Consider the following 22,461-nt stretch of genomic DNA (forward strand, 5'->3'; position numbering starts at 1 on the left):
ACAGCGGGTTCTAGGATATAACAAGCATTTGCTCTGAAATCCCTCTTTCAGCCTTTATTTAGAAGCAGAAATCCCCGCATGCTAACTTACTGACTGCTCTTATCATCCCCCACGTTTGGTTTGCTTTGCATTTTGCCACCCAGTGACCCACATCTAAATAGGTGGAGGTTGCAAGACAAGAAAAAAAGGCGGAACGTGAAGTCATAGCTGAACTGTAGATCAATGGCTGCAATTTCACCCCAAAGCAGGGCTGTGCTTCTGCAAGGACTAAGATTTATTGGTTTCAACACACGAAGATGTAAAATGCGCTGTTATCACATCTCCCCAGAATGTGTACTCGCACCAGCCTGGGGAAATTGCGTGTAATAGCAACTTCCTAGTTGCTCTGTCAGGCCTCCCATCCGTTTTGTGAGCCCAAATTCCAGTGCCTTACCTATCGATAGATGCCGTTTTGTTGGGAGTGAACCTTGAAACTTATGCATTGTGAGGAATATTAATATGACTAATGTTATAACTTAGATACTTGCATATTTAAATGAAGTGAAATCTCATGGCATTCAGAGTTCTGCATGTAAACAAAATGTAAACGTTCATTTATGTGTTCACTTAAAATACAGTTATTCAACCTACTAGGTGTGATACACTGTAAAGTGATGAAGGCAGATTACATGCTGGGTAAAATCTAGATTTTAGACTCAGAAAGATTTTTATGTAAATTTTGTTGTTGGTGCAGATTTACCTTACACATGATATTCAATTTCTCTGAGCTTCCACGTTCTTTTGGGAACAACAATATTTATCTCACAAGATCTTCGTGAATATAAATGTGAGTCTTAGGTATGTGTAGGTATTCAAAAATATTGTTTTACCTGTTTATTTACTTAATAATAATTACAACCCCTACTTACAGTTGATAAAAGTACTTTCACATACTGCATAGCATTTTAATCTCTTACCACCTTGTGAGGCTGATAAGGCATTTTACCTTCATTTAAGAGAAATTTGAGATCTAGAGTAATTGGAGTCAGACATTTCTTCAAACTGAATCCTAGATCCAAAGGCAGTCCTCAGAGACAGCATATTTGCTAACAAAAGATTCAGAAGAACTTTATTTTTATTTACTTTTAAGGTTTTATTTATTTATTTCTCAAAGTATTTTATTTTTAAGCAATCTCTGCACCCAAAGTGGGGCTTGAACTCACAACCCTGAGATCAAGGGTTGCATGGTCTACTGTCTGAGCCAGCCAGGCGCCCCCTGGAAGAGCTTTATTAATCCAAGAATGGATCTGCTGAGTGGTTGAAATGTCTGTTTCCTCTTATAAACTTGGAGGAAATATTTCTGATCTATAAATATACAACCACACTTCAATGGGGTTCCTGTTAATATAAATGAATTTTGTTGCAGAATTCTAGCATCTCCTCTTCCCGCAATAGCCATACCATGTTGCCTTTCAGAAGAGAGTTTAGTGCATTTACTACTTGAAAAATTCTCTGATACTGAGATGATCTGAATAGCAATCGGCATAAACAAGCATTTTCTAACCAGAACATCATGATTTTCCACACATCAGTAAGTCATTCCTAGTGAATCTTGTCTAAGACCTTTAATAGTGTGATTTCTGGAGCTATGAAAACCCCCTCATCCAAGAAATAATTCTCCTCTTATATGATTTTAAAAATTGCTGTACAGTCTTTTATTCTGCAGTTAGATATGAAACTTGGAATGCAAATATCTGTAAGAATAGTAGCTAATTGACTGACATTTGTAAGAAGGCAAGAGATACAGATTCTTTCCTGAGGAAAGATTTACTAGAAGGGCGCTAACAAAACCTTTGTAGGGGAGTTGGGAGAGATAGAGACCAGAAACTGTGATGGGAAGATCAGAACAGAAAAGAATGGTTGAAATCAAGGATGAGATAACATTCTTACCTTAGTTTGACATAAGTTGTTTGATAACATCAAATATTGGCTAGGGTATGGAGTTCTCTCAGATTCTGCTGGTGAGAAGAGTGAATTGGTTCAGTGGCTTTGGAGGATAAATTGGCAGTATATTAAAAATAAATTTCATCTTAATATCTAACCAAAGGATATACACTATACATATGACCAAAGACACATATGCTAGGATGTCCAATGCATCATTTTTTTAAAAAAAAGATTTTATTTATTTATTTGAGAGAGACAGAGAGAGCACAAATGAGGGAAAGGGACAGAGGGAGAAGCAGACTGCCCACTGAGTAGGAAGCCCAGTGTGGGGCTCAATCCCAGGATGGCAGACGCCCAACGGACTGAGCCACCCAGGCACCCCCACATCATTCTTTATTATAGGAAAAGAGAAAAGGAACAGTCTAACTGTCCAGCAAAGGAAAAATAATTTCACGGATAGAGTACATTCATATTATGACATACTTGGTAGTAGTTGTAGAGAATAAAGACAATCAATATATACTGATATGGAAAGATAGTTAATACATATTGAGAAGTTAAAAAAATGACATCTCAGGGGCACGTGGGTGGCTCAGACGGTTAAGCATCTGCCTTCGGCTCAGGTCATGATCCTGGGGTCCTGGGATCAAGCCCCACTTCAGGCTCCTGGCTCAGCAGGGAGCCTGCTTCTCCCTCTCCCTCTGCCTCTCCACCTGCTCATGCTCTCTCTCTCTCTCTGTATCTCTGTCAATTGAATAAATAAAACAAAAATCTTTAAAAAAAATGACATCTCTCCCTTAAACCTTAGTGTGTATATATATATGGAAATGCACAAAAATATACTAGAAGACATACTTAAAATGGATAAAAGTGATGACCTCTAGGTCTAAAATTGGGGAGTAGTAGTTGAAGGAGATTTTAGCACTGTAATGTTAGATTTTTCTATTGGAATGTATTCATATATTTAAAAAAGAAGGAATGCACTGTACGTGTATTAACACCTAATTGATAGGCACTCTGAAAAATAAAAAATGAATCATTGAATGTGAGAGCTATAAGGGGCTCAAAAGGCTTTAAGCACAAGCCACCCCTTTCTTCTTCTTTTTTTTTAAAGATTTTATTTATTTAACAGAGAGAGACATAGCGAGAGCAGGAACACAAGCAGGGGGAGTGGGAGAGGGAGAAGCAGGCTTCCCACCCCTTTATTCTTAAGTATGAAGAATTTGCTGACGGTCACATTGCTTATTAGGGCTTTAAATGGAGTGCTATCTTGGATCTCCTGACTTTGGTTCTAGCACCTCTTCTACAATTTGGGGCTCACTCTTAGAATGCCAGTACATCTTGCTAAAATTCCCTGCTGTGCAAATGCAAGATGCTATTACTCTTATGGAAATGGGGCGAGGGGTTAGGGCAGGAACAACTTTTGAGAAAGGGTGACTTCAAGGACAAAAGCTGACAATCTGATTCACACACTTTCAGACCAGTTAGAAGAGTCTATTTTATATCTTCCTTTTAAATTTTCAACTATAAGAGCAGGAACTACTGAGAAGTGTGGGAGATTAAGGCAAAAGAATGGCTCTTAGATGTCTTCTTTGTGGCTTTTCCACTTTAATAATACCAGCCTAAGCTCTGATAGCAACAAAATGAAAATGGCTTTTGCAAAGAAAATTTATTAAATTTTGTTTAATTAAACAACTAAAAGACATTCAATTGTAATGTAGTGGAAAGTGCATTCCAGATAAGGAAATCTGGGTTATATCCCAGTTTGCCCCTTAAAAGTTGCATGAAAAATCTGAATATAGTATAGGAAGAATGATATTTTCTTATCCAGGTTGCTGGTAAAAATAAATATGATAAAATGTTTGACAACAGCTGCCACATCGATGAGTGCACAATAAATTCTTGTTGAATTGAACTCTATCATGCCATTCCTCAGTACTCTTGTGTGAGAACTTCTGCAAATTAAAAACAAAGAGGAAGATGAGATACAGAGGGGATAACAGAGATGCTGTAACATACTTTGGAGACCTGAGACAAAGAATCATAGAATTTTGGAACTTATAGAAGTTTAGATACATTTTTAGTGATTCCAACAGCCTCCTTCTACAAAGAAGGAAATGGAGAGCCTGAGAGGTTCAATGACTTGCCTAAAGTCACTCAGTTGGAGACAGAGAGGTCTCCACAGTTTCACTCAGTTGCTTTATTTTTCAGAAAGTTTAGTGATAGTTTCTTTTGAAAGTAAGAACATAGTCATCCTATTTGCTTCCCTAAAGGATGTCAGAAAATAATCAACTGTGAAACAGTGTATAAATGGCTGCTCAGTGAGTGAGAGGATTGTATGGTTTACCCCAACAATGTGCTATCAATTCCTCAACATTTTGTTAGATCATCAAATTGACCTACTGCTACTACTACCAATAGGGGCAGGGATATATCTACCTCAAGGTCGCCAGGTTAAAAATATGAATGGAAGAAGAAGAGTTAAAGACTTGGAAATGGAACTTGGGCTGGTTCAGTGATGCCACTTAGCTTATTCTACTATCAGAAAACTGGTCTTCATGTTTAAAAAAAAATTTCCCAATTAGCTTTTCTCAATAGGGTTGCCAGATGTTCAGTAACTAGAATTATACAGTCCTATATTTTAGCTTTTTTTTCTGGTAAGATGAAAAAAAAAATACAGAGCATGTGAAGTTTTAAAAAATTATTTGGACTTTTAAAAAATTTGAATTAAAAACATGTATATGATAATAAACTATGGTATGTAGACAAATGTAGTACCTTTCATAAGGTGCTTCCTTACTTTGGTATGTAGACAAATGTGGTACCTTTCATAAGGTGCTTCCTTAGGCCAACAAAGGACATTCACTAGTGTTGATGAGGAAGAATTTCCTACACCATTCAAGGTCCTTCAAGCTGGACTAAGAATCAAATTGACATGAGACAGATTAACAGGAGAAAATAAAATTTAATGGAATCCACCAGACATAGAAATTCCAAAGACATTGTGGCAACATGATGCTTATATGAGCTAAGGAGAGGAGTAGAGATCTGAGGATATAAAGGGGAGAAAAACCATTAGCAGGAAGATAAGAGGAGATGTTTGGAAAACAAAGGTTGCCCTATTATGCAAATAAATTTATTAAGTAAAGAGAAATTTCTGTTAATAGCTCTCGTTTTAGTACAGGTAGGTAGTTGAGGGAGAGGTAAAGAACTTCTCCTGCATCTGCTAAGTTTTGATTGCTCTTAACTCAAAATGATATTCATGCCAAAGTGGCCCATCTTGGGGTGGCCTGCCCTTGTCCCCTACGCTAGTTACATTACTGTATGTTTAATTTTAAGTTTATATTTTTATAATTACTTTAGAAATAGTCATGATTTCACTCTTAAATGCTTCCATAGGGGGAAAAATTTAATTTTCAATGTACGAACTATGTGTGGACTGACTATATAAAATAAATTCAAACTGAAATTTTGACTTTTCTTCAAAATTCCATGAAATTATTGAAAATAATTATTTTTAGGAAGAATATAACATAAGCAAATATTTTACAAACAGCAAATAAAAATATCAGTTGAAATGAGTAATAGTTTTAAAATATTAAATTTTTTATTCACCACCTCCCCTTTGCCAAGTCCCTTATTTTTGAGGAGAACATCTGGAAATCCTCTTGTTTAGCTTCAGTAGAAGTTCCTTCCAGCTCTTTTTTCCAGCAATGCTATAGAAAAAAGGGCCCTTGGAACCAGACCAACATGGTTTCAAATTCTTTCCCCACTACTTACTAGTGGGGTCGAATTATTTTACTTTTCAATTTTCTCTTCAGAAATTGAAAATTATAATTCCTATCTTGAAGGGCTTTGGTTTTTTTTTTTTTCTAGGATTAAAGGAAAGAGAAATAGTCACTCATTTACCTTACAGGTATACAAATTCCTATGAAAAGCATTTAGCATGGTACCTGACTAGGAAATGTGCTCAGGATTTGAAATACCATCTTCTTCCTCATGGGTCAGCACAGTGTTTCCCAACCTGATTTCAAAAAACTCTAAAAAGGATTTCAGGGTCAAGTAAGTTTGGGTGAAGACCATATACTCAGTCCCTCTCTTTGGTATAAGAAAATGCACATTAGTATATTAAAGGTTCTAAGGAGACTTAATGTGGTGTTTTCCAATCTTCTTTGAGCACAGATTTTCTTTAATCTCTAGAGAACATAAGTTAATGGTTCTAGGGAACTTAGTTTGGGGAAAACTGGGCCAGAAAATGGGGAAGTATGGGTAATGGCTTTAAGGCTCTTGAGAACAGGGGAAAAGCTTAGGAAAAAAAAAAGTAGGGATAGCCTGTGTAGCCATCCATTCCCATTAGAGTTTCCTCCCTTTTTCCAATTAGATTATGGATCCCTTAGAGGAAGGCTTTCAGACTTTCCCATCTAAGTACCCCTAAAGCAAGGGACATTGAACACTCATTTTATCATGAAAGCCCATGAGACCCTCCCATGTTACTTCATAAGATATCTGTTTGTTTAAATATAAAAATAAAAATTTTAATTATTGAAAAGTAAATGATTTAATGCTTTCCTACACATATATATACATGTACCTTTTTCTGATCTAATTTATATTCCTGGATGACATGTCATATTTCATGCTTTTTGGATATATAAACACAGACTCCCTGTACAATATCGAGCAGACATGGGAGGAGGACATGTACTCCAGGGTGAGCAGGAAGGCCTTAAGTCTGTCAGTCAGACTGCTTTCTCTAGTCTGGGTACTGTTTTTGGAGCTGAGCAAGGAGGCAGAGTTTGTGCCTTTAAAGAATTCTTACAGCCTTTTGTGTCATGGATGCATGGGGGGCGGTTTGTGTGCTGAGCATGAGGGGAGAAGTGAGAGAGCCAATAAACTCATAAAATGATAAATAAGATAACTTTTATCACTGATTAATGTTGTGAAGAAGATATGACAGTGATGGAGTGACTGGTGGAAGCTATTGGAGCCAGACAGTCAGAGAGGCTCTTTGAGGATGAAGCATTCAGGTTGAAGCCCACTGATAAGAAGGATGCTATGCAAAGGTTTGAGTGAAGAGCTTTTTAAGTTGAAGGCAGAACAACTTGCAAAAGCCCAAGGATGGAAAGTGGCTTGATACGTGTTTTAGTTCGGGTTTCTCACAGTGGACCCTGAGATAAGGACAGAGTACAAGTTTATTTGGGAGGTCACCCCAAAAAGCACCAGAGAGGAAATGGAGAACATGGGCAAGGAGAGAGAAAAAACAGTAGAGGCTGTGTTAGAAGAGGTTCACTGCTATGGATAATGGGGGCTTATTTCCGCTGGGGTGGAGCCCTTTAGAGAAATCATTTGGAACTCACCACACAAGGAGTAGCTATTGGAGGATTTGAAGTGGGGAACTGATCTGATAAGATCAAGCTTTAGAGAGAGCTGGGTTTTTTGTGGAGGATGGCCTAGAAGGAGGCAAGACAAGAGGCGGGAAGATGGATTAAGAAGCCATTGCAGTAGTCCAGACAAGTATCATAGTCAATCAGGTTCAATGGTAGATTATTAGTCTTCATTTTACTCAATCTATAAACAGTATTTGACATAATTGATCACTTTCTTTTGGAACACTTTCTTGCCTTAGCTTCCAGAACACCATTTTCTCTGGATTCTTCCACCATTTCTTTGGCACTCTTCCCCAGTCTCCTTTCTTGGAGTGTTTCAGGAATCAGTTCTGGGATATTTTCTCTATCTTCATATACTCCCTGGGTGATCTCAGGCAGTTTTCCAGCTTTAAATACCACTGGCACCCATAAGTCTTTCCAATGTATATCTCTAGACCAGACCTCTCTCTTGAACTCCAGAGTCATTTACATCACTACCACCAGCTTCATTGCCATTTGGGGGTCTGACTGACCCCTCAAACCTAACATGTCAAAAACTGAACTCTTGATTCTACTCACCCTTGCAAGTGGTTGGTAGGGCTTAAGGTTATAAGTGTAGAGGTGGTGAAAGTGGTTGGCTCATGAAACATTTTGGAGGTTTAGCCCACAAGTCTTAATGATGGATTAGATGTGAGTACCAGGAGGAATCTAAGATGGCAACTTAGCTTTGACCTGAACAACTGGATATGCAATAGTGCTATTTACTGAAATGGAAAGGAGTAGAGAAAAATTAATGGTTCTGTTTTGACTGTATTAAGTGTGAGATGCCTGTTAGGCATCCAAATAGGATGTGTGAGGTATTGGAGTGCTCCATCTAAAGGAGAGGTTCCCTCATCCATAGCTGTATTTAAAAAGCTAAATGAGGAGACCCCTGGGTGGCTCAGTTGAGCAGCCGATTCTTGATTTCAGCTCAGGTCATGATCTGAGGGTTGTGACATCAAGCCCCACATCGGGCTCTGTGCTCAGTGGGAGTCTCTTTGAGATGCTCTCTCTCCCTCTCCCTCCACCCCTGTACTCCCACCCTGGCACACGTGTGCAAACTCTCTCTCTCACAAATGAATAATTCTTAAAAAAATTAAAAGCTAAATGAGGATTTTAGAATGATTTAAAATAAAGGCTCTCTGCTTCTCTCTGTATATTGGGACTCAGAACTGAAGAATAGTTGTCTAACTATTAAACACTTGGGAAAGTGTAGAAGATGATATGGGCTGATAAACACTCCCAAGCAGGATACCCTAAAATGTTCACACGTAGGTTAGCCACCCAAAACATTAGGGTATCCTTATCAAATAGATTTTGATGTAAAAAATCTATGATAGCCAAGTCAGTCCTTTTTATTTATTTATTTTTTAAATGTTGTTGTTGTTGTTGTTTTGTCTTATGTATTTATGTATGTGTAATCTCTACACCCAACACGGGGCTCAAAATCACAATCCCAAGATCAAGGGTCAAAGGCTCCCCTGACTGAGCCAGCCAGGTGCCCCAAGTCAGTCCTTTTTAAATCCTCTGCTCAAATACCTCCAAAGACTTCCCATTTTATTTAAGTAACAGTCCTAATTATATATGATCTGATTATCTCCAATCTTGGTCTCTGCCCACCTATACCCTTTTTGTAGCACAGCTCCCTTCCTCACTCAGTTATACCTACAATAGTCTCCTAACTGCCTTAAGCACTCCAAGTTGCCCCCTCAGATCCTTTGCCCTTGTTGCTTCCTCTGCCTGCATTCTTCCTCCCAGATATGTGTGTGGATTTTCCCCTAGCCTTGCTCAAATATTCTGGTCTTGCTCAAATATTTCTGCTATAGGAGATGGTCATTGGATCACCCTATGTGAAATATCAGACTCTGTCATTGTTTTTTTAATTTTCTTTGTTTATTCTTCATAACTTTATCACCACTTGAGCCTAGTTTATGTATCTATTTTCTTATTATCTGTCTTTCTTTTTAGCATATAAGCATCAATAGGCTAGGGGCTTTATTTGGTCTATTTTGTTTAATGATGTATTTCCAGCTCCTGGAAAATTGCCTGACACATGAAAGATACTTGGTAAGGATTTAATTGAATAAATAAATGAACAAATGATTCTTTTTAAAATTTATATTATCAAATATTTCTTATGTGACTATGGGATGTTATAGAAAGCCACATAAAAAATATTTGATGGGTAGGAGAAATCTGCTGTGATAGGAAATCTTAGAGCCTAGATTCAAAGATCTAGGCAAGCAGGCCCTATAATCAGCAAGGAAATCTCTCAAAATTTAGTGGGTTGCCACTAGCCATTTAGGGAAAGAGCTCCAGTGTCTGATCCAGGGGTAGGGGTTTGGAGAAGGAGGAAGTTAGAATGATAGTAATCAGAGGTGCCTGCATAGCTCGGTGGGTTAAGCAGCCAACTCTTGGTTTTGGCTTAGGTCATGATCTCAGGGTCCTTGGACTGAGCCCCTCTTTGGGCTCTGCATTCAGTGGAGAGTCTGCTTAAGGATTCTCTCTCTCCCTCTCCCTCTGCTTCTCCCTCTGCTTGCACTCTCTCTCTCTCAAATAAATAAATAAATCTTGAAAAAAAAGAATGGGAGTAATCATATTGTGTGGACTATTGAAACTAGATCTCAGGCAAAGTGGAACAATCAGGGACCTAACTATCAGTACTTTCCTGTCCATTAGAATCAACTGGGCAACTTTTAAAACTCTCCATGATGAGATTTCAACCCATACCAATAGAGTCAGGATATCTAGGGAGGGACCCAGGTCCAGTGGGTAATTTCAAGGTGCAGACAAATTTAAGAATCAGTAAACTGGCGGTTGTTCTTCAAAATGTGGTCCCCAGACTGGCAGCTCTGGCATTACCTAAAATTTGTTAGAAATGCAGAATTGAAGGCTCCATCCCTCTCTACCTGAATAAGAATCTGCATTTTTAACAAGAGATGAACATTGAAATTTGAGAAGCACTAATATAGACCACAAGGTCAGAACCAGGCAGTAGATAAGGTCATTAACCCTCAAGTCCCTGAGGACAATTAGAGGACCATAAATCTGCTATGTTCACTCTGCTTTCTGATTTAGGTCAGAGTTAGATCCAGAGCCTGGAAGTGGGTTTGGGATAAGAGTCATTCAAGTGGAGGACAAATGGTTTAGCTCTAGAAGAGGTCAGTTAAAAGAACAGGGATCCAGGCAAGGTTTAAATCCAGTGTGAGACAACTGGTGGGAGATGGCATTGGAAAGGTAGGTTGGTTCCAGACTGTAAAAGAGCCACAGATAGTGATGGTGTTGGAGCTGGTGAGTGACATGATTTAATCTGTATTTTAGGCTCAGATTGACTAGGTAGAAATTCTTGATGCACTCCTGAAAAAAAAACAATAATGAGATAAGGCTAGTATAAGAATCAGAATAAGCAGTAATTTTTTTCACTATTCTTCATTATTACTGTATGTCCACAAGTCTCAGAATTAGGTTGTGTAGCTTATTATTTTAATCATCCAAATATTAAAAACATCACCTAAAATTAGGAGAATATGTAGAAGCCAACAGTAGATTAGAAATTGTTTTGCTTGGTTAGCTTTGTTAAGATGCTGCTAAGTTCTTTTCCTCAGAAATGTAACTTTTTATTTCCATGTCAATAGCATAGTTGACATTTTTTTTTTTGCCACTTCATATAACTATTCTTACAATTGCAAACTTTTTTCTTTTTTAATTTATTTATTTGACAGAGAGAGACACAGCAAGAGAGGGAACACAAGCAGAGGGAGTGGGAAAGGGAGAAGCAGGTTTCCCACCGAGCAGGGAGCCCGATGCGGGGCTTGATCCCAGGACGCTGGGATCATGACCTGAGCCAAAGGCAGACGCTTAACAACTGAACCACCCAGGCTCCCCTCAACAATTACAAACTTTAAAGTTGTAACACACTTTACATATTTTAAGGAAGTATTGGTATATTCAGAAATTCCTCTAGGCTGCTAATCAAGCTTAATATATACCTTCACATTCATGTTAGCTCATTCTAAATGCATGTGCTAGTTTCACTGTGAAGGGTGAGGAAAATGCAGGAAAACTAAGAAGTGAGAGAAATGTGAGGATTATCCAAGGAGTCTGATTTGCAATATAAATTGCCCCCTTTCCTATTATAAAGTATTTTATCATAAGTAGCCTATGTTTTCAAAAATTGCAATTGGGCACTGACCTACTAAACTATAATCTCGATGAGGTGGGGTCAGATTCAAGAGCTTACCACCATTCTTGGCGTGGAGTAGGTGTTCAGTAAGTATGTGTTGAATAAATGAATGGATAATTATCAGTTTTTTGTCTGGGAGCTTATCACTGCCTCCTTCTCTGGAAAGGGGTTGCCCTTGGCTGATGGGAACTGCCTTTCCTAGAGAAAACTGGGAGGCTAGACTTCTGAAACTATAGCTTTGCCTTACTTTCTCTCCACTTCCTTGTCTTGCTCATCCTCCTCCCTTATAGGTGTCTCCTAAAAACAGTCTCCATATATGACTTGCCCAGGATCTCCTGTCTCAGACTCTGCTTCTGGGAAATCTGATCTAAGACACTGTATACCTGACTATCATGTATTATATGGATGTATGTGCATGTATATGCATGTATATGTATGTGTGTGTATTTATAACACACAAAATTTTCCAAAATTTTTATCCTGCCCTACATTAAGAAGTCTTTTTTACATTTTGATCCAGTATAGAAGATTAATAAAAATCTATATACCTACACACACATATTCATTCATTTAGCAACAAATGTTTATCTATTGCCTATTATGTGCCAAGCACTGTTCTCTATTCTATTTGATGGGAAAATAGCAGTAAAAATGGAGTTTACATTTATAACACAAAATTTAACTTTACCATGTGTTATGTAAGCTGATACACTGTATTCTATTCTAATATTTTCTTTTATAATCTATTGTGTTCTCTTCCTTTTTAAAAAAAATGCTGTTCACGACCCACTAAATTGATTTAACAATGTGCTTGAGACTTGTAACCATTAGTTTGAAAATATTGCCTTAGATAGTGTCAAGCCTGATTTTATAGGGTTTAAGGATGTTTTTGTTAATATCTTCAGGCATTTAATATGATATAATACTTAATATGAAGGAAAAATATATAACTGACATATGCATGGTATTATTATCTTCTTCCTTGAAGGCTTATATGATTCAACCTTTATTTTTATTAGTATTTTTTTAAAAAATACCCTTTTCATCTTCTTCAACTAGAAGTCAATACATGGAGCTTTTGCTGTATGTCTAAACTGACAGGGTCTCTAAGAGAAAATGTGCTTTAAAGCAGTAGGAGTTAATGGTCACTCTTGCACTATAAATTCTATTGGCAGATACTCTACTGGCTGGTAGATATAAGGATGACTTTCTCCTTGAAAACTCTAATGAGACCTGGGAATAATATACAGTCTGTGATTCGGGTACTATCCTCTAAATGTAAAAGCTTTTAAACAATCTTAAAACCTTATCTAAAATAAATCACATTATTTCTTGTTATTTCTTTGAGAAGTAAAGATATCTAATATAGGCCATAAATATTTGTGAAGCAAAAGAACTTCAATTTTTAAGGCTAAAAAAATCATTTTATTCTTGAGGTTATGAGATATGTTTGCACTTGATTGATTGAGAAAGTATTGTGTCTTCTACAAATAATTCTTCCTGGAGAGGGACTTAGAAAGGCCAAGGCTGAAACAGTTGTGAGTGGTGGAAAGAAAGCATCCTCCTAAGCATGACCTGGATTTAAATGCTAATTCTACCAAAGAAGTGTGTGGCATAGGGCTTGCTTATGAACTATAGTTTCCTTATCTATAATTGGGATAATAATCCTAACTTCACTGGGTTGTTGTGAGAAAAATACATGATAATACATTGAATGTCTGGCTCATTATCACCCAGTAGACACTCAGTAAATGTTCATTTATATCAGTCAAGATTCATCAAGAGAGGACATTTAGCTTGCTTGTTAAGACAAGTCATAAAAACCATAGGAAACTTCTCTGATTATTTAACATACCCACGGAGACTTCTATAGCCAAACAGTAGCTCGGAGATGCCACAGGTAGAGTCCAGTGATGACGTTCTCACTCCAAACATCTTCAAAACTCCACTTTGGGAATTGCCCTCAGAAGAAATCTTACTTCATAGTCACATTTTATTATTGATGTTATTCAGTATTTACCCAGCTGTACCTTTCTCATCAGACTTAGATCTCAATGATTTTACATGGTTCTAAAAATCTAATTCAACCTTAAAAGGTTAAGTTATTTAAAAAAAAAATTATGATACAGGACCTGAAGGCAACATGGAAAGAGGAACTCTGAAAAATACTCTGATTCTCTGCAACTAACATGATTGTTAGGCTATCAGCTTGGCTTGCCAAGAAGTAAAGAAGATATAAACTACCGATGGTAATTCTCATCAACTAGCCAAGGACAGTTCCCAGCTGCTCAGGATCATACCCCAGCAGCAGGCCAGAGCCAGGCTCCGAAATCTTGTGGTATACTGAGGCCAAGAGCTTAGAGCTTGAGGCTTGGGAACTTGTATAAATTTAGAGCTATAAGGGACTTCTCAAGGCTCCATGCTCAGATTTTGTCTTAGCTAAGATATGCCTGGTCTTAGAGTTCTCATCCAGTTCAAGCTCTCTGTCTTACTATTTTAAATTTGCCCTTGCATCTGAGTCTGCTCTTACTCAGAATGAGACAGTTCCATGATGATCACAGGAAAAGTTGTTTAACTTTTTGAGCCTCAGATTCCTTATAGAAAGTGGAAGTAGTAATAGTACATTCCAGTAGGGTTGTTGTGAGATTACATAAGATAATGAAAATAGACTGGGCAATGGGGCACTTGGCACATAGGAAATTCTTAATAAGTTATAGTTATTATTATTATTATTATTATTCATAGCAGCCCAATCTACCTCTGTGCACAGCTCAAGTAGAGGCCTATTTATCAAAAAGGGGATCCTCGACAACTATTAATTGGGTAAGGAACCTATTATAGAGTGTTCTGAGTTCATATTGTGGGAGAAGAGAAAGCCATTAAGGGCATCACACTGGTTGGATAAACTGGATATATACATTCAAGTACTTTTTTTTAATGGTCATGTGCCTTTATAGTCACATTTGCTATGGAAAGATGGATTCAGTTTTCATGACTTTTGAACCTATTACCCATTTCTAGAATAATAGTATCAGTAATAAGAATAATAGCTAACATTTACTGATAATTACTAAAGGTTACAACAAAACCCCTCTGAGTAGTATGTATATCTGGTTTGGCATCACTGTAATGAATAAAGTATCAAAGCAAAAAGAGCAGAGCTGTCCCTTCCCCCATCTTTAACTCAGCTCTCCCTGCCCCTCCACCCACCATGCCCTTCACCATTCCAGTGTTCATGAGTGTGTAAGGCATCATTAAACTGTGTAACTGCCAATTTTCTCTTCCTACTGATAAAGTATAGATACAAGTGCTTTCATTTCCACACCAGCAAATATTTATTAAATGCGTTCTCAGAGGGACTGGTCAAAGAACTGAAGAAAAATATTCCTTCTTGGACCATCTAGTCCAGAGGCCTTGGAATGTCTCCTAGGTCCACTCCTCTGGCAAGTTCCTTATGTTAGAGTGAAGAATCTTCTCAAATTTCCCATGTGTCAGTTTTTACGTGTTTTAAATGATGATAACACTTGTCCTATTTTACAGCTTTTGTGAAAGAACAGCAGGTCCCTGACTCAACAGTTCACTGATTGGTGGCAGCACCACTACCTTGGTCTTTGGTGTTGTTTGTTGGTCGTTGGTGTTTACTAGAGGTGGAAAAGAATGGAGTTCTTCCAGGGAAGTACCACTAGAAAACCATGTTAGAAAGCCATCCATCACTGTTGGGGCTTTGTGGCAGGATGTTTAAGCCACTGTGTTTTGGGTCTCAAGTTCCTGCAGCCTAACCCAATTTCCAGTCATTCGGGGGGTGTATCACTTGGGATTGTTATTGTGTCATAGTGGAAAAAATATAGCTGAGATTGCTGCAGGCTAGTCACTCTTCAAAGGCAAATGAAAGAATGAAAATTCTTCTCTGACAGCTTTTTAAACAAAGAACTTTTAACTGTATCTAGTCCACAATTTAGCTCATGCAAGGCATGCCTTTATGTTTATGTGTAATTTACTCCTAAGATGGTGCTGCCAAGGGGTGCCTGGGTGGCTCGGTTGGTTAAGCGACTGCCTTCGGCTCCGGTCATGATCCTGGAGTCCCGGGATCGAGTCCCGCATCGGGCTCCCTGCTCAGCAGGGAGTCTGCTTCTCCCTCTCCCGCTCCCCCCTCTTGTGCTCTTTCTCTCTCTCTCTCTCTCAAATAAATAAATAAAATCTTTAAAAAAAAAAAAGATGGTTCTGCCATTAGGAAGTGATGGTTGCTGGTGGCCTGTGTGTTTTAATACGAATTGTTTGATGTTGGTTGTTGTTTTTCAACTTTAAGGTAATAGCGCCCCAAAGAATGCAACTATAGAAAGAAAGGGTAAAATTTTAATACTTTGTTGAAGCACGTCAGGAATGTCTCTTTTGAAGGGGTGAGACAGCTTAGGAATTGAATTTTTCTAAAGAACAAAATGAGGCCTAACTCTCACGACATAGATTTGGCAGCTCTGTAGTTTCTTTCCATAAGTAAAATACCACTGATAGAGGCTCCAGTCCTTAAAGACTGGATAAAACTGACCAGCTTTACAGAAATGATAGAGTATCTAACATAACTATTCTTTATTCATTAACCCTAAGAAAGAGAACCTTTGAAATAACCAGGAAGAAAAATACCTATTTCCCAGATCACCCAACATGTAAATTATTTCTCTTTTGTTGAGTATCAAATATTCTGTAACCAAAAATCTATTTTTACAAATAGGGGCAAGGTAATTCAGAGGAGAGAGGGAGGGAGGAGGGAGAAGAGAAGGAAGGCGGGGGGAGGGTGGGAGATTGCGATGCGTCTTCTAGCAATATTTCTATACTCTTTATATTGTCATTAGTTTTTCTCTTGATAAGCATTCTGCCTCATTCACGCAATATATTACACTGAAGACTCTTTTTCATTTAACTCTCGCGTGTCTCTGTTTCTTTATCCTTTAAATGATGATAATGCTTGTTCTGTTTCATAGTGAAGGTGTTAGGATTAATAGTATATTATAGATAAAAATGTTTTGAACTCCCCAGAAAGACCCAATACAAAGTATTCCTATTGTCATTATCACCAAACATACTCTGTACTCCCTCTTATTGCTTCTTAGCTTCTCAGTGTCTAGCCGAAGTAGTAGCTTAATGATGGATGTAAAATAATAGAGCTGCAAAAGAACTCACAGACTGTTGAATTCAGCCCCCCTGCCTTTTTTTTAATGCAGAATTGGATAGTGGGACTTAGAGACATTAAATGACTTTTTGGGGTTACTGTACTTCCCTGCTCAGTCTCCTCAACTGTGAGTGATTTTCAAGACTAGGCTGTCAATTCTTCTTTCTATATGCTTCTTTTCTTAGGTGCTTGAACTATTTAAGCTTGAACTATAATCTCTATTCTAAAGTTTCTAAAATTGGCACCACTATCTCTGACAAGTGTGTTCTTCAATCTCATACTTCTATTTGTTTTCACACCTTAACAGTTAGATAACCATATTAGTTTCCTAGAGCTGCCACAGCAAATACTACAAACTGCATGGTTTAAAACAACAGAAATTTATTCTCTCGTGGTTCTGTAGGTAGAAGTCTGAAATCAAGGTGTCGGTAGGGCAGCATTCCTTCTGAAGTGTCTGGGAAGGAATTTTGCTTTGCCTCTCCCTAGCTTCTGATTATTGCCAGCAATCCTTGGCACTCCTTGGCTTGCAGCTTCTATCACTCCAGTCTTTGGCTCTGTCATCACATGACCTGCTTCCCTGTGTATATCCATGTCTCCAAATCTCCGTCTCCTTAGAAAGACACCTGTCATTGGATTTTAGGCCCACTTCAATCTGGTATGACCTCATCTTAACTTGATGACATCTGTGAAGTCCGTATTTCAAAATTAGGTCATTTACACAGGTACCTGGGGTTAGGACCTCAACATATCTTTTGGGGGGACACAATTCAACCCACAACAATAACCTACTCTTATGTCATATTCAACATGGTCAAATGAACTTCACTACAGTCTTTTGAAATTGTCTTCATTTCTGTTGAATGGTATCACTAATCTTGAAGTGTTTGATTATGATGCTTCTACCACTCTTACGCTCTAGATTCACTTTGTCATGAGGCTGCATTGTTTGTTCTTTTGCAATATTCATCAACTTCTTTTACTGTCCATTGCCCTGTGTCTGTCCTGGGCCAGGTCTTTAATTCCAAGTTAGTTACCAATTCTAGTCTCTCTCTTACCTAGTCCTTTGCTACTCAAAGTGTGATTCAAGGATTGGGATCATCAGTTTCAGCTACATGCTTGGTAGAAATACGAATTTTGGCCCTACCCAGACCTGATTCTGATTCTATATTAGAATCTGCATTTTAATGAGATCACCAGGTGAGGTTCTTTAAAGTCTGACAAACTTGAAGTGGTTCAGGATAAAATTGATACCCATTTAATATTTTTCCAAGGCTCTACTTGTTGGAAAATTTTATTTTTTTAAGTTCATTTTTTTATTTTTATTTTTTTTTAGTAATCTCTATACCCAATGTGGGGCTCAAACTCATGAGTGCAAGGTCAAGTATTCCATGCTCTTCCGACTGAGCCAGCCAGGTGCCCTTGGAAAATTTTAAAGTTCCTTCAAATCTACTTCTATATAGATTGGTTAAATAAGTTAAATCAAATATGTAAAGTGGAATATCATATAAAAAACATTATAAAACTAACAATGATGTCAAAGATTGTTAAATAACTTGGAAAGCATGCATGGTATATTGTTAATTTAAAAATGCTGGTTCTAAAGGATACATGGTGCCAATTTTGAGTACAGATGTATATGAAAGGACTGATGAATATTGGACAATATTAATAGTGGACATTTTTCATGCTGCTGTATTAGATGACTCCTCTCCTGTTAGGATTTACCTCTTGCAATGAACACATATTTGTTCTGTAATAAGGAGAAAAGAAGTTATAAAAAATCCTCATATAAATGTATGTTTCTCTACTTTTTAAGGTTTATTTGCATATTGGGAATGGGATGGATTTTAAAATGGTAATTGAAGAGGGAGACCCTTTTGACCTATGGTAGAACTATGCTTTTTTTTTTTTTTTTTAAGTAAGCTCTATACCCAACGTGGGACTCAAACTCATGACCTCAAGATTAAGAGTGGCACACTCTACCGACTGAGCCAGATATGCTCCCCAGAATTACTCATTCTTGCAAGTCACCAAAGAAAAAATGTCAATGTATGGTGAACTACAACTAGTCACAGAGGAGAGAGAGAGAGGGAGTCAAGTGGTGTCTCTGATTCAGATACCAGCGTGATTTTGTCCCTCCATTTATTCAGGCTAAAGTCAGATTGTTAATTTCCTATTGCTGTATAACAAATCACCACAAACTTTGAGGCTTAAAACAATACAGACATCTCTTATCTCATATGTCTGTAGGTTATCTGTAGATTAAGAATCCAGGCATGGTTTACTGGGGTTCTCTTCTTAGGGTCTCACTAGGCTTTAATTTGGGTGTTGGCTAGGCTGCATTCTCATCTGGAGGTTCAGTTAAAGAAGAATCTACTCCAATTTCATTTAGGTTGTTGGAAAAATTCATCCTTGCAGCTATATGACTGAGGACCCTGGCTTCTCACCAGCTGTCAGTTGGGTGCCCTCAGGCCTTAGGTGTCACCTGCAGTCCTCTGCCACATGGCTCTCTCCATAGGGAGCACACACATGGCTGTTTGCTTCTTTAAGGCTTCTAGGAAAATCTCTTTTCTAATCTGCTAAGACAGAATGTTAGAGAGGCGTGACATGCCATCAAGTTTACATATTTTATTAGCTAGAAGCAAGGTAGAGTCCTGCTCACACTGAAGGACAGATAGATCATAACACCAGAGCATGGAGATCAGGGGACCACCTTGGAATTCTGCCTACCACACAAATCAAAGCACTCTGAAAAACAATAACAGAAAGAGCAGGAAAAATGGACTTCACCCCAAAGCCGGTCTCTTCCCTCCTCAGGCCTTTTCAGGTAGGGGCTGCTCTCCTCGGAAGCCAAAGAGAAAAAGCTCCTCAGCCTTCAGAAAGCAAGAATAATCAGAAAATGACATAGCCACATCTACAACAAAACCACCAGGGCATAGGAAAAAAGATACACAACATCCTGCTTCACACCTTGGGAGATTCTGACATAAAAGTCTGGAGTGCAACTTTGGTATTTCCATTTTTCCAAAGTTCCACAGTGAATATTGGTGAGCTTCTCCATGCTTCCTAACATGCGGAAAGCCTTACCCTTTCCATTTACATATTTAGAGCCTCTACAAGCCCCACTCTGCTTCCGTGTTCACATGAAGCCTTTTCTGATTACTCCAGTGCATACTAATGTCTCCCTACCCTGAACGTCAGTATTTGAAGATTGACTTACAAATACCACCACACAGGTTAGGCAGTTTATAAGTTCTCTTTCACATCTTTTGGATTTTTCTGCTCAATTAAAGTATTCCTTCTTCGAGGACAGCGTTCTTACATTACTATAAACCAGATGTCTGAGTATATCACAAGTGTATAATTTAGTTTCATTAATTGGCTAAACTCAGAAAATAGGGATGGAGCACAGGTACTTCATTTCCATAGTGGTCCTTAACCCGAATTCAGAACACTATTGTTTTTGAGGAGAATATAACAGTATGTTATAGTGGAGTATTCCTGAACCCTAGATATTCATGTATAATGAGTTAATTTGGGGACCGCATTTGTGTTTTTCTTATACTACATTTTATGTAATATTTTTCTTTAAATTGAATCTTACTTGACCTTAATCTAAACACTAGTATGCTGAAGCCATGTACTTCATATGCTACTTACACATTTTACATTTTTCAACTTCACAGGAAAGTACTTAATATTGAAATAAAGTATCATCCATCTACCACCTACAGATGTTTCCTGTCCCACCAACAGTGCTTAACCAACTTGTGGGGAATTACTTGCATAGTGCAGAACACTTCTATTCTCAGAATCTGGCTCTATCTCTTTTAGACCTTAGCCCTCTGAGCCGTAAAATACAAGATAAGGACAATAGTTCTAACAATTAGTGTTTATCCTTAAGCATTATGTGTCTGGTAAAGCTCTAAGTATTTTATACATATTCATTTATTAAATCCGCCAAACAATCCTATGTCATTACCCACCTTGTTTTTTCAGACAAGGAAATGAAGTCCCAGAGAAGTTAGGTAACTTGCTCAAGATCACACACCTGCTAAGCAAGGATCCGGACTTGAACCCAGACAGTCTGACTCCAGAGGATGTTCCCTTAACTACTTCATGCACTGCTTCCCTGGTTTAATCTGGTATTATGAAGATTACATGCAAAGCAAAATACAACACACACACACACACACACACGCACACCTTACCTACCACCAGACCTAATTTATAGAAAGAATTCAGTACAATTTAGTGATCTTTCTAGAAGATAGATTGGTATATTTTGTTTCATCCTTTTGCAGGGATCACAAAATGTGTTATATCAGTCTTTAAGCCTTAGACTGGATACGTCTGCTGCCTTCTCATGGAGGCAACTAAAACAACTTCAGACAACTTTCCAGTGGGGTTAGAGAGCAGAAGTGCATCTGATTTGAGGAATTTTACATTGATCCCTGACACAACAAAGGTGGCTTAAATTGACCTTCCTGAAAGTTTGCAGGTCATGAAGACCAATTAGTTGCTATGGTGTCAATAAGTGCAAATTGCTTTAGATTGTTGGTGAATAGGGAAATCTCCACTGGGTCAGTGCCCAGGGCAATGAGGTACTAAAGGCACGGCAGGTGGTTTGAAGGCAGGCTTAAAAAAAAAAAAATCCACAACTGTGCTGGGCTCTGGCGGTCCACTCATAAGTGGTGATATGCTCTGGCTTCTTCAGCCTGGTCGAGCAAATCAAAGTGCTGATCTCAGCCTATACATCACTGTGTGGCCCAGATTAATTTTTTTTTTAGGGATTATATTTTCCTTAGACGTGGTACAGCAATTCGGATTAGACAGAATTGTTTATTTTCTGGACCTTTTGATGGTCAGTAAAACAACAAGGTATGACTAATTAATGATCCTTCCCCTCCAAACAGTTTTCATTTTAAAGGACTTCATTTCAAGTTAATGGAAAAGAAAATATATAAATAAATGTCTGAGTGGAAATGTGGAAACCAAATGTTCAGCCTTTAAAAAAAAAACTAATTCATAACCAACCCAGAGTGCCATTATGTTACAGTAACAGTTAAAAAAAAAAACAAAAACTCCTCCAAATTAATGATGCATATACTGTCACAATAAACAGAGTTAACTGAGATAATTAAAAGTATTTTTATTCAGTTAATAAGATAAAATGTCACAGTTGAGAATGATTACCCTGAACTTCTGGAGATCGGGTAGAGCAGAACACCTTGTCTTTGTAAAAACATAACTATATCCAACAATTGCAACATGTTTTATTCATATGGTGTTTATGTCTGGATATGTCCAAGCTATTTGCTAGGTGAACAGTCACACTTGATAGATCCAGGAGGGAATTTCTTGGTACAATGAACAAAAAGAGCTATTTTGTTCTTGTGCTCCAACCTCAGACCAAGGGAAAAAAAAAAACTGTCATAAATATATGGTCACCCTTCTGCCTTTAAAACTGTGCTGGTGCCTGGGGAAGGATTCTCAGAATGTAAAAAAAAATTGGTGACATTACATGGGAAATTTTCTGTTCTTCCTCTTGTAATAGTCAATCTTGTTTAGACAGTAGCCTCTGAATGGACTGGGAACAGTGTATTATGAGTGATGGCAAGGGATTCAGGGGCAAGGGTTCCACAAAACTATTATATGGTGACCCAGAACTGAGTTTTCTACTAAAACTTTACTATTTAAGCTTTGTTTCTGGATGCTTTGATATAGTCAAATGTCAATGTCAAGTGCCATAATCCAAACTACCTATGATAAAAATAAATCCC

Source organism: Mirounga leonina, unplaced genomic scaffold (assembly GCF_011800145.1).
Source record: "Mirounga leonina isolate KUSES-001 unplaced genomic scaffold, KU_Mleo_1.0 Mir_173, whole genome shotgun sequence".
Lineage (NCBI taxonomy): Eukaryota > Metazoa > Chordata > Mammalia > Carnivora > Phocidae > Mirounga > Mirounga leonina.